The 12,288-nt window shown below is 37.7% G+C and overlaps 1 long non-coding RNA gene across 1 annotated transcript in view; it reads right to left on the bottom strand.

Annotated features, from left to right (window-relative positions):
- Positions 1-717: 717 nt before the first annotated feature.
- Positions 718-12,288, bottom strand: part of LOC112136467 — a 136,531-nt gene continuing 124,960 nt past the window's right edge. The window contains exon 3 of the long non-coding RNA XR_002917355.2: positions 718-1,363. This is a non-coding gene — a long non-coding RNA (uncharacterized LOC112136467). The remainder of the gene's footprint in view (positions 1,364-12,288) is intronic.

The raw sequence follows: 12,288 nt of genomic DNA, 5'->3' as shown, positions 1-12,288 counted from the left end.
TAGCATAAAAAAGGTAAATGAAATTACGTTTTTTAGGTGTAATAATCGATAACACCTTTTCATGGAAGCCACATATTGAAAGTGTAAAAACAAAAATAGCCACTGGAAAAGCAATATTAAACAAGCTGAAATGGTCCCTGAACCAAAATGCATTACGTTTACTTTATAACTCTCTGATTGCTCCACACCTTCAGAACTGTATAGACATTTGGGGAACTATGTATAAAACTAAATGAAACTAGACAAGTTGCAATACCTTATTATAATGCTAGTGTGAAGGATTTATGCTGAAAGTAGTCACTGAAGATGCTGAAGCTTTTGTTGAAAATGGTGACACAATTTACTTTAATTGCTAAAAGAATTTGCTGAAAATGTAAAAGCTATTTGCAAAATGTTAAATTCCCTAAAAATTCTCAGTCCATGCCAATTTTGCAAACATATTGAGTGTGTTTGCTTAAATATGAGCTAAACTCCAAATAAGCCCCCCAAAAAGACAAAGTAGATGCCAAATTAGCCAAAAAAAAAGCTAGCAAGTTACTTAAATACAAGCTAAACCCCCAAATAGCCTAAAATTTGTCAGTAAACCAAATTAGCCAAAAACGTTAGCCTGTTGCCAAAATAGAACCTAAACTCCAAATTAGCTTACAAAAATCTCAGTAGATAATAAATTGGCCAAAGAAAGATAGCTTGTTGCTTAAATACTAGCTAAACTCCAAAAGAGCCTAAGATTTCTCAGTAAACCAAACTAGCCAAAAATGTTAGCCTGTTGCTAAAATAGAACCTAAACTCTAAATTAGTCTAAAACAAAAACACAGTAGATGCCAAATTACCCAAATGAGCCAGCATAGTGCTGATATAACCGCTCAATGCCGAATTTTTGGGAAATTACTATAAAACATGAAAACATAGACCGTGAATGAATATATATAAAGACCTGTTGCTAATCTAAGTAAAAATACTGAATTTGAAGATTTTCCCATGTATTTCCTGTGGGGCATATTTTGCTCAACATTTCAAAAACTATAAAGGTTATAAATACCAAAAATACAAGCAGAAATGTCTTAAATGAGCTAAATGTTCTGATACCAAGATCGCTGAAATTACTGAAAGTGTGATTGAGTTTTTACATGCCGAACACAATTAGGAAGTTCTGAGTTTGAATCTGTCGGCGTCACATTGGAAGACAAACGTGTGCGTCTCCCTGACTGTGTGCCGCGGTCCCGCGCTCCGTGTGTTTTCAGCGCCGCCACTTAATATGCAGAGGGAGACGGAAAGCCTCGGGCACATGCAGACACAAAACGCTGCACGTTTATTCCCTTTTTCCTCGCTGTGTCTCCTGGTGGAGGTCTGGGAAACCACTTACCTAAAAGAGAGGGAAAAAAGAACAAAAGAAAAGACGCATGAGAAGAGATGATGCAACTCAATCAAGGTAAATTCTATGAATTATCAATATTCATACTGGTCAGCGGAGATTCTTGTCCCCGCTCACTGTGAGAAGGTTTAACATCCAAAACAGAGTGGGCCAACTAACAGGCATGCCAAGTCCAACTGTTGCTGCAGCTGGAAGGCTTTTTTAAAAGAGACGTTTCTTTTGCAGCAGATTATCTCACTGCAGTCTGAAGTCATATCTGTGTTTATGAGTTTGCTTGCTGCCATAATCAAGTTAAAGCAAGTGACAGAAGAGGTGGCTTGAAAAAAACACAAGAAAAAGGCTTAGGGGGGGACAAAGAAAATCTAATCTCATCATGGCTGCTGATCTGTATCTAAGAGCAGGACGGGGGAAGATAAGGATATAATTTAGCCCTGCCAAAGTTCTCATAATGACACTGGCAGAGCGAGGCAGTCGGTGAATCTCAATGACCTGAAGTGAGCCTGATAAGTGAGTGATTCTATTTAATGTTTTAGCCGGCTGCACGGGGAAAAACGCTAGACAAAGCATTCATTTCACAGTTCATGTGCCATATATTCTGATATCACTTTTTGCTCCGAGGTTCATCAGATACACACACAGAGCCGTTGGACTCGTGGAGATAGTTTGATCTGCTAATCAAAATCCTTCAGAGGCCTTCAGAGGGATGAGTTTACACAGCCATCACCGCTTTAGATCTCAAAGAGTCAGATAATGAGGGCAAAATGGTAAAAATGTGTTCCTTCTAAAATGTTTGATGAATGATTTAATTGATAGGAACACTGGTAAATACATCATTAAGTGCAATTCTGAGTAAACAACAACATTAATGTAATGCCTTAGTCATACAGGTTGTAGAAAGAAGCGTCCGTGTCTTAAAGGGAGCAAAGGTGTCTTGTAGTTATCTTGTGGCTCCTACGGCCACCTTAAGGGACGTCATGAAAATGGATCGAACCATTTTCTCCATATGGTAAGTCTATCGTGAAGTATTTGTAAGGATGATGTACTGGACTTATAGCGTATGGCTGATACTACTGACTGATTATTATTCATCTGGCTATGCTTTGGATTTTTGGTGCTGCTTGGTGCGGGTTTTTTTTTTGTTTTTTTTTTGTGATGATGGTCTGAATATGCCTGGATTTTTGGTATGATGATTTTTTTCTTGATGATAATTGTCTGAGTATATTTAGATTTTTGGTACTGATTAATACCAAATTTAGTACTGATCTTACTGATCTTGATAACCTGAATCTACATTGCGTAAATATTTTATATTAAGTCCTGAACCTGATGTTGATAATTCATGTAAAGCTAATGGTAAGGTCGAGTCGGGGTGGAATTATACAAGTTTGCTTCCTCCCTCTCCCTTTCAAGCGATCTACTTATGATTGGTTATGTAATATGTATCTATTTTATATATTATTACCTGACTGCTTGAAGTAATTCATTGATTTGTTCATTCACTCCTTACTGACTGATAAATTACATAAATTGTCTTATCGACACTTCAGGCATCATAAGATATAGCCATTGTGAATGTTTGTCTTGACTCACTGTGATGTCTTGTTCTTCTTCCAATTTTATTGTACTGCTTCTGGGCAAACTCCGATTTTATTATCTTTTAATGTATATGTCATTTGTACATTTTTATAGTGTGAATGTTTGGTGAGCATTCACACTATAGTGATTTTCCTGCTCCTTTCGTACATTTTTCGGCATGTAAAAACTCAATCACACTCTCGGTAATCTTGGTATCAAAACGTTCAGCTCATTCATGAAATTACTGCTTATACTTTTGGAATTCACAAACTTTGGCGGCGTGGAATATGAGGGCACCGCGCTCACGTCTTTCGTTTTTAATTTTAGAACACCGGCCCTCGAGGACTGGAGTCCGACACCTCTGATCCACATCTTTAAAATGTCTTACAGGCCACCTTTATGCCATGTACAGGTTTGGTCATTTTTGGTTTGCAAACAGCCCATATCAACGTATAAAATCCGTCTTTGTGTTTTTCTTTTGTGTTTTTTTTCCACCGGGTCACCGCCTGTCTCCTCAAAACAGACATGACAGTTCTGCACGCACAACTGGGACTTCCACTCTGCTGCAAGAGTTGCTCTGCGCCAAGCACGACTGAGGGCGTGCACGGACTGGAGACAGATCCTGAAGCTTCAGCTTCAGCGATGCGTCTCTGCAGACGCGGCCGGGCTCACGGTGAGGAGTCACTGTTTGGTCAGTGTCAGCCGTTCCTTTTCTTTAGGGAGGAAAACAAAAAGCAACAGAGGAAAGTTGAGTGTGAACTCCGCCTCCAAGGGTCTCCCCTTAATGAGGACACGGACACAGAGGACTTCAGAGCCGTGACAGGCGGCCACTCGTGTCGAGCCTGTCAACAGCTCTGACACGGACAAATCAGGCTTCACCTCACTTCCATTTGCGGGTAATTATGCATCGTTAACACGGAGGATTTCAAATGTGTCGACATGGAGAGAGCTGGAGATAAAGGGTTGGGGGTTGGTGCAGATAAGAACACTTTGAACACAAGGGAACTCTCAACTTTAAAGGAGATACAACTACAGGAAGATAAGTACATTTGGATCACATTTCTTTATAAATCACAACCTTACCTAGCAAAAAAAACAACATTGAGAAAACTTGTTTAATCAAACAGCTGATAGGAATTTGGCAATTATATTAAAATGTGTCAAAGTTTGATAAAAAACACGAGTTTTATTTTCCCCTCTTTTTTTATCTACATATATACGTTTCTCCATAACCTTTTCTTTATGTGACTGTTTATTTTTAACTTCCTACAAGAATATTGACCCTAAACTTTCAGCTAAAAGCTCATTTTAAAATATGACTTAAAAAATTGATACAGAAAAATAAACTTCAGAAAACTAAACCCACACTTTCATTAGGCAAAAAGTAAAATATATGTTTATACAGTGGCGGGCCGTCAGGGCCTGCAAGGCCTTCTCTGCTGGCCTAAAAATATCTGAATCACAGACTGATATTAATTATTATTTTCCGTGAATACGTATTCTATAATTCCAAATGCTCTGTCTTCGTCCTTTCATTGCTGTCTCCCTGGTTGCGCTGCTTCCAGACGTGTATTTTCCTATTTAAGCATTAACCAATCACATTGCAGCACCATTTGTTGCTAGGGTCAAAGAAATCTGCCTGAAGGCCTTCACAATCAGTTTTGCGGGCCCTGTAGCATAAAATAATGGTCCACCAAACTGTTGCTTCAACCAATCAGATCTGGAGGAGACCACGTGATAGGCCAGCTAGCAGGCCCACGGAAACGTCAGGATTTTCACGCGCTGTGATTGGATAATCGGAGAGTGTACTAGGCAGACCTGGTAAACTGAATCTGTAGCGACCTGCACAGGCAAATATATCGAATTTAATAGCTGGTTTGTCAATCCACAATGGCTGAAGGAGGAGAAGAAATGGATTTGGTTGCAGACTTACTGTCAAAGCCGTTTTCAAGACGGACTTTTCAAGAAAAGCTGGACATTGTTAAGCGGGTCGGGCAACTCCGAAGCTAGCAAGCCCCGTGTCCACTGCTTCTGTTGAACGGACATTCTCAGCCCTGAAGCGAATTAAAACTTATGCCAGAAATACGTCAGGGCAGGCTCAACTTTCAGCATTAGCTTCCATGGCGATAGAAAAGGACTTCTTGATGGAACTAAAACGCACGGATAATCTGCACGACAGAGTGATTGAAATCTTCTTGAGGATAGAAAGGATGGATTTTGTGTACAAATAATCCGGATTTTTGGTGAGTAAAATTTTGCTATATACCTAAATATTATTGCAATTTTATCAGGTTATTTTTTTATGCTTTTGGTGTGTGTGTGGCAGCTGTACCTGCAGTAGAAGTTTTATTGCCATAAAATAGTTATTGAGGGTTGGGTTGATTCAGATGGAGCACTACTGAAGGCCTAGGTGTGAAATGCACGGCCCGCCACTGTGTTTATATATAATATAATAAAACTAAAACTGTCAAATTCTTATTTGAATGTTTTATCTAATATTTTATCTAAAATATTTGCTAGTTTAATTTATATTCCTATATAAAAAGTCTTAGATGTATAAATATTTTAGGCTTGAGTTGAAATTGTAAACATATTTTTCGAGTAAGTCTTTAATATATATATATATAGTATATATTTAACCCATTGTATGATAAAGGGTATCAATTTTAATTGTTCTATGATTTATTTGGAAATTAACTTTTTTTTTGTTAAATTCCAATTTTACTTGTTTATTTTTTTTATACATTAAACTGTGTGTTGGTTATAACCAAACAAAACAGGAAAGTATATCACATTTCTGAATTTAAACACGATAAAAAACTAATTATTAAAATTAAATTAAATTATTTTACTGAATACACCAACATTTCCCTTTAATCAAATCCAATAAATTAAGTTGATTTTACACAATTTGTTTCAATGTTTTTAGACAAGCCCTCTTTCTTACCTCATAGTCCTTTTATGAAGAAGATTTAACAATTGTTCTCAAAATATGAATAGTTTTGTATTAATCTACAATTAGCAGAAGTAATCTCCTCTGTCATCAGCATCTGAAACAGGACTGAAGGACAGAGACAGACAAACCTCAAGAAAGATCTCTGAGAATTTATATTCAAGCTCAACCTCTATGGAGAAGCACTGTAGCAAATGTTGGCAGCCTGAAAAAAAGATGTCGGTCTCCCAAGGTGGAAGCCAAATGGAAAATGACAACTAAAATGGAAGAGGAATGGATAACAAGGCTTTTATGTGGCCAGACTACAGAGGATCCCCCCCTCTGCCTGGGACAGGGAATAACATGATGCATGGCTTTCTTCTCTACCCCCCCCCCACCGTCATTTAATACCAAAACCACAATCTCAAGTCTCCCACTTCCTCAGTGGAGAAACAGAGGAATCTGTGATAAAGATTTTTAACCGCTAAAGAGCTATGAGAGATTAAAAAAAGAAGGAAATTGGTATTCTCTTTGCTGCTGCATTAGATTGCAAAACACAAATGTCATTATAAAACTGCAATATATTATGTAAAGCTTTTGTTTTGAAACCTCATTTGGAAATGTTTGCAGTGCTTAAGCTTAAGGTCCCACTCCAATCATCTTTGGATCTGTTGTAAAAGTGTTCCCAGTGGTCTCTTAATTATGACGTTTTTAGCCAAAATCAAAAAACCTTTGATGTTTTCCAGGACATAAACATCGATTTTCCACTGGTCCTTCTGTGGTGCATTTCTATTGCGTCGACATAAAAATATAGAACATTTAGAAATCAATCTGTCCATCACCTCTGTCCATCCACTACATAACACAAGTTTGTAAAAAGCTGGAGGAATCGGAAACATGTTCAGGTTTCAGAATAAAAGCTTTGATGTACTTTCAAAATAAAAAAATGTCATACTTTTTTGTTTTATTTTTAAGGTGACGTGACCATGCGATAACACACATTAAAGGGGCCATTCCATGAAAATCTACTTTTTGAGGTTTTATACTGTCCATCCCTCACTATAAAGAACTCAGAGATCCGTTCATGCATTTAAGAGTAATCCTCTAAAAATCTGCTCTCTCAGCAGCAGCCCGTCCAATACCCACAAAAACGAGCAGATCGTGAACCGCACCATGTGACAGCACCATCCCCAGTCTAACACCAACACTCAATTTCTCCATGGAGCTAGTGGTATCAGAAAAAAAAAAAAACCTTTCATTTCAGATGAACAATACTGTATATCTTCCAGTTGTGTCCTGTCTTCAGTAAATTCCAGCTCAAACAGATGCGGGGATCCTTTAAGACCCCCCCCTACACCAGTTGACCAGTCACAAAATTCAAATGTAATACCTCGATTCAACCCGTAGGGGGCAGCACACAGTTGATTTTTGACTGTATTTTCAACAAGTTTATTTTAATTTGTCAAAAATTTGGTAATGACCAACAGATACCACTTTTGAAGCCCCATTTACAGAGAAGAGAAGTTTATTTAGGGTTTGGTCACCCTTTAACCCTTGTGCTATCCTAGGCCTGTTTACATTAAAATTGGGGTCATCTGGACCCCACAAGACAGTGTGTAGCACTTTTTTTCAAGGATTTTTTCTAAATCTTCACTGGTGTCCGTGGCAGACATAAAATATAAAATCCTCAACTGTTTTTTTTTTTTTTTATCTGCTCCTGATTCACAACAATTTGAACAAAGAAATACTCAGAAATGCAGTTTTAACTAATTTTTTTCTTTATATATGACATCTATCATATCAAAAATTCCACAAGAACATGTAAAAACACCAAGCATGACTTTCATCATCTATTAGTTCATTGCAGGAGGAAATTCTCACCAACCTTCGGGGTCACAATTTGAAGATAACTGCTACAGTACAATAAGGTTCACATTTTTGAATTAGTCAAATAATATCACTGCAGTGTTTGGAAGTGGGAAGCGAATTTATTTTGGGAAAGGAAGAAAAGATGAACTGAATAGACAGAAAGAGATGAATGGGTGAAGCTGGAGTTACGCATGGACAACTGTGGACCATTTTGAAAAGTACAGTAATAAACATTTCACAAGTGGCTGCACTCATACAAGGCCATTTGTTCCCCCTTTTTTAAATTTCACGATAAATTAAAGCAGTGCAAACTTGAATAATGTAGCAGTAACTAACAAAAGGAGTGGTCCGGTTTAGGAGCATGCTCAAAGCGAAGCATCTGGTTGAGGCTGTGCTTGTTTGTTTGTTTCTCGTGACACGCATGCCACATGAATCACTATTTTAATAATTGTACAAGAGTTTTTCTCAAGCCCACCCCTTTTATTCTGAAACAACATAACACCTGCAGCTTAAAGCAAAGTCCTGACCAACACAGATAAATCAATACAAGTTGTGTAGATTTATTTATTCAATGTAGTCTGATTTGTAGCTGTCTGCTGTATTTTTGATTAATAGATGCAGTCTCTGCTTCTTTATCATCTTGACACTTCAGTATTTTCCACTTGATGTTTTTATGTCACTTTTGTTATTACCATGAAACAAGAGTGGGTCCAACACTTGTTCTAGATTAGCTTCCCTTCAACTCTGTTGTCATTTATTCACATCTAGAGTTAACTGGAATACATTGCACGGTTAAGCTACTAGACATCATCGAGAGACGCGGTTTGTCGAGGAGTTACATGTGTTCGTGCAGCACCAGTGTCTCCACCAACAACTCACAAGATGGTCATACATCATCCTGCACTAAAAAAAGGAAGTGTCATCTTCAGTGGGTAACACAAAGTCAATCTTGCACCGTCCTTTTATGTAAAATCATCGAAAACACGTTTTTTAATCAAATCAATTGCTTATTGCTGACAAATGACATCCGTCATGGCTGTCGAGTGAAGACTTAATAAACCATTAGGGGCCCAAATGAATGATTCCAAGAGTCTACAAAGGCTTGTCTTTAGATCTGAATAGTGTTTAAGTTGGAGTTATCATGAAATGTGCCTTCATTTGATGGAAAAAGGATTTCATTATAAAAGAATTATCAAATTAACTCAAGATTAATAATTTTTTAGTAACTGAGTGGTAAAAAGTTGTTCTTTGACCATCATAAATGTGCTGTTTAATCATAATCTGTGCTGAAAAATACCATACAGTGGGAGAAATGGTACCTGTTCCTATTGAAACCTGGGTTTCCTTGAGGAAAGCCTTTTCTAGTAAGTTTTTCTCTATTTGTTTCCTTTTCTAAATATATACACTACTCATAAATAGTAAGGGATACTGTGAAGAACTTAATGGATGTTGTATCCACACTTGTTTGTTTCACTTCACTGATATTCTATTCCAACACAATCTAGCTCCCAAGTTGTCATATATCGATGTATGGTTCGGACCCCTTCCCGTCGCTTTTTGACGTTTTGGGTGTCCACAACTCGTCGTTTTTTTGACGTGATGGCTGTTATTAACTCACGGGTCCCTAACCCTTGGGATGCTGTACCGGATACAGAACTGGTACAGGATTAGGGTACCTGTCTCAGTCCGGTCTGGACGGTGTACCATTCCGGAACTGGCCCCTATTCCGAGGGTTGAGGACCCTGATTAGTGTATGCTAGGGATAGACCACTCCAGCCCTCAAGGGGCTGCACTACTTCATGCTTTCCAACATACTCTGTTCTGCCATGCTCTAATTGGCTTGACACACCTGAACCAGGTAATAAGTCATGAGTAGGGCTTGGATATCTAAAAATCATGCAGACTCTGCGCCCCTGCGAGTTGCCTGTCCCTGGTTCACGGCCCAGATGTTGAGGACCCCTGATTCAATGGGAACAACAAGCATGTCAAAAAACGACGAATTGGGGACACCCAAAATGTCAAAAAGTGACGAGGAGGAGACCCAAATCATACGTCCATATATAACGAGTTGGAAGCTTTTGCAATTCGAAGGACCCAATGAGAAAGGAAAGGGGACGGGGCGATATACCAGGTCAACACAGTCCCCATATTGGTGGAGAAGGTACAATATATAACTGGTCTGGTTATTGAAGACATCCCAGTCACCACAGGTTCTTATCTCAGAGACATCATAGAACCATCATCATCCCCCAATTCCACCAGAACACCCCAACTTTCTGTTCATGGAGGAGAATACTCCACAAACGTATGAACAGCAATGACTCCTGACCTGAACTCCATAGAGCACGTGGGACCAACTGAAGCAGAGACTGGATGATCAGACCTCACCCAAGTGACTTGTAGAACTGTATGTAGCACTTGTGGAAGAGTGGAACGCCTCAGAACAACATCATGAGTCTAGTGAGGAACATGAGACGTCACTGTCAAGCTGACATAGAGGTGAAAGATAGAAATATCCACTATTGACAGGGTCCATTTTTGTTATTTGGGGCTATCTGTATTATTACTGTAATAAAAATGTGTTTCTTCTTATTTGTTATTAGCTATATCAAACAGAGCTTTTGTGTATTTCATTAGAATTCACATTAAACAGGAAAAACACTCATGGAAATAACATCCTGAATTTATGGTGATTAGTGTACATAAAAACTATTCTGTTTGCCCTCTCCTGTTTCTTTTAAAAGATAAAAATGGTTAGAGCAAAAATGTTCTGCAGTTTGAATGGCATGATTGCCTTGCCAAAGACCCGGTGTGCCCCTTTAGGACAAATATGGAAAAACAGACCAGTACTATTCTGTCGTGGATGGAAAACATAATGTAAATTATATCTTTAGAGCTAAATCGAAGCAGAAATCTATGAAAATATATATATATATATATATATTTCAGATAACCCTTGGTACATTTCACTAACAGTGTGAGAAAAGCCTATTCTGAGAACCAACAAAGCAATAGAGATATGTGTTAAAGCCAGATTCTCTTTTTAAAAATATCTGCCAGAAAGAGAAAAGATCCTCTACACAAACTCTCTGGTGACCTAAAAAAATCCTGAAATTAGCCTAAAATTTCAGCCTTAACCACTTCATTATGACAGCAGAATGGCAGAGAAACAAAGAAAGCACGCAACCATGTGACAAACCACCACTGTATCTCTTTCACTAATTGGTTTTCAGTTGTCTGAAGCAGTCTTGAAACACTACTAAAGTTGCAATCCATTGGAGGCCACTGAAACTTTATTTTTTTCAGAAAAAAAGAGACTAAGTCTTCGGTCAACCCAATTCTAGTGAGAAAAACAACTCCTGCGTTGAATAAGATGTTCCGATTAGAGCGGAGCCGTCCTGAATTTATCAGTGCGTCGGCCCCCTTTAAACCCTAAGGGCACAGAGTTATTGCTCCTCTTCGTGTCCCATCCACCTTTTCTCTCAACATTTGTCTCCTATTCTTTACTCAATCTTGTTTTTGCACATTGTTTTTCTTTCTCCTTCTTTGCCTCCGCTCTCATTTTATTTAATCACACTTTATCTCCCTTTCTCAACCCATTGTCTCCATCTACCTTCCCCCTGGCATCCTTTTATCAGGACCAAACCACATTTCCACCACATTCTTATTCAAGGAGATCATTTTCTTCTCAGATGCCAAGCTTTTTATGGATCTAAAAGAACTTGTTCAAAATCAATTTCCACCACCATTTATTGTTTTTTTTTATTCTCCTTTACTTCATTCACATTTCTTTCAGGGCCTGTTTTCCTTTAAACACATTGTTTTCTGTGTAAAGCGATAAGATTCAGCTCTGGAGACCGTGACGATGATGCACTTTCTGTGTTCTCCATACAGATCTGTATCTCTATCCATGATTATGCAGAAGTGCAAGTGTTTGTTTTGGAGACGGGAAAAAAAAATAATTTTCCAAAAAAAGAAAATCTTTAACTGAATTCTTATAAACAACAAGTTCTGTAAAATTGATCAAATATAACAAAATATACAGGAACAGTAGGTAATAAAACTGCAACAACTAAGAGATTTGAAAGCAGAAGTTGCACAATTTTTGGCGAACATGCTGGTTTAATCTGTAGAAGAAGAAGACTCATCAAGCTTATGGTGAGATTTGATGTTGGTTCATCTTGTGCCACTTAAATAAAGCATTTTTATACAACTGTTCCAACACTTTTATTAAACCCTAAACTGAGGAAAATTGGTAATACTTTCAGTCTTTCAAAAATTGATTTGTAAAAATTTTATTTTATGTATTTGATGTATTTAACCATTATTTAACCAAGAAAAAAAATCCCATTTCTTTTTTTAAGGGAGTCCTGGTCAAGAGGCAAACACCAACCAAAGACATGTCATTGAATTAAAATATGTTAAAAAAAACAAATAGATAAACTAGAATAAATGTGAATAAGCTATAATTGTTAGAGTTGCCATAAAAAAATAAAGTTTTAGTTACCAAGATAAGCTTAAAATTAGGAAAAAATGCTTT

This window comes from Oryzias melastigma, linkage group LG13 (assembly GCF_002922805.2).
Source record: "Oryzias melastigma strain HK-1 linkage group LG13, ASM292280v2, whole genome shotgun sequence".
Lineage (NCBI taxonomy): Eukaryota > Metazoa > Chordata > Actinopteri > Beloniformes > Adrianichthyidae > Oryzias > Oryzias melastigma.
The sequence above is the reverse complement of the archived record's forward strand: the minus strand, read 5'-3'. Positions and strand labels throughout refer to the sequence as shown.